General features: G+C 39.4%; 1 protein-coding gene across 2 annotated transcripts in view; it reads right to left on the bottom strand.

Moving 5' to 3' along the window:
* The window catches only part of MAP2 (microtubule associated protein 2), a 241,754-nt gene extending 241,026 nt beyond the window's left edge, over nt 1-728 (bottom strand). Inside the window, exon 1 of one of the 2 annotated variants that reach the window (XM_045297150.1) lies at nt 683-728. The gene's annotated coding sequence lies outside the window, so the exon portion shown is untranslated. The remainder of the gene's footprint in view (nt 1-682) is intronic. The other variant, XM_045297171.1, reaches the window with a different exon arrangement.
* Nucleotides 729-1,340: the final 612 nt, after the last annotated feature.

Genomic DNA, 1,340 nt, shown 5'->3' with positions numbered 1-1,340 from the left:
TAGAAGCCACAGAAGCCCGCATTGCGTTCAAGGTTTAGTGTTTTATTTTGTTTGAAAATCTGAATACTTGTTCTAAAGAAGAAAATAGAAGGAATAAAGAAAACCCAATTCTGTTAGCGTGAGTTCTCTAAAAGGCTGCTATTAGCCTAAATTCAGTGAAGCTGGTTTTATGTGGCCCACAAAAACCCATTCATAAGAAAACCGAATGAAAGGAATAGTATCTAAAAACTCCACTAATTGCTTGAAATTTACAGTGTCTGTTATTTTCTAATCTTATTCCTCCTGAGCTATTCAATATGATCACCAAATTGTGGAATTCAAATGTTTGCCCACAAATGGAGGTCATTTTAATGTCAGATAACATGACAAAGAAGTCATTCTTTCAAGGTGTGTGACTGCTGCATGAATGAATTAGAATAGAACTTTGTTATTTGATTTTTTTAAAAGTTAGTAAGACAGGCGAAATACATACTTATTTATCAAAGAAATCATATAAAGCCCCCAAACAAACACAACTGTATTTACAAGTTGCAAGTCTACATGAACTATGTCCAGTGCTTCTAAGTCTCAGTTTTCTATCAGATTCTGCAAGAGTACTATCACTCCGCTCTCGATTGGCCTCAAATGTCTTCAGTTCATTTCATAGTTCATTCATAATCACATAAGGAAACCCACCACCAACCTTGACTCCAGCTCGCAGTTAGAAGACGCCTTCGATCAGAGCAACAGAATCTGAAAGAAACAAAAAACAACTCTGCAATTACAGGTGTTAAATCAATGAGCTAGCCTTATGTGGGGTAGTGATGCCAGGACAAGTTCAGTGAACTCTTGTGTCGCATGCCATAAAATGTACCTGCTGGCTTGTTGTTAAACTACCTTCAAAGAGTGTCTGAGCCATCCCCTGACGCATGGCTGCGACAGGTACAGGAACAGCCTTTGTGATTTCTAGGGTCTCCATGGACTGATGTCCAGAAATATATGCCCAGTCTTTCTGGTTAGTCTGTCTTCATCTGGAAGCTGCAGTAAAATCTGTTTGGCAACATAGTAACATGCAAGCCCCGACTGGCAGATGTCATCCTAACCTACAAGCCTTCACTGTCAGATGGATGGGGCTATGCAAGCGGTGCATTGGCCAGGAACTGGAGTAGTTCGCCTGCACAGAGGGCAAGAATTCCACCAGCAAGCACGAACACTCTTTACCAATAGATGTGGGTTACTCACTCCCACGGAGTCCATCCAACACATAACAACCCCATATGGGAGTTATAGATAATAATACTTAAATTTATTTGCCAAGGTTTGTTTTACCTTAAAAAGTTAAGTTATTAATGTCAAAATAT

This window comes from Echinops telfairi, unplaced genomic scaffold (genome assembly GCF_000313985.2).
Source record: "Echinops telfairi isolate 266 unplaced genomic scaffold, ASM31398v2 ScPeMD7_3;HRSCAF=10, whole genome shotgun sequence".
Lineage (NCBI taxonomy): Eukaryota > Metazoa > Chordata > Mammalia > Afrosoricida > Tenrecidae > Echinops > Echinops telfairi.
Note: the sequence above shows the minus strand (reverse complement) of the source record. Positions and strands in the feature narration are given on the sequence as shown.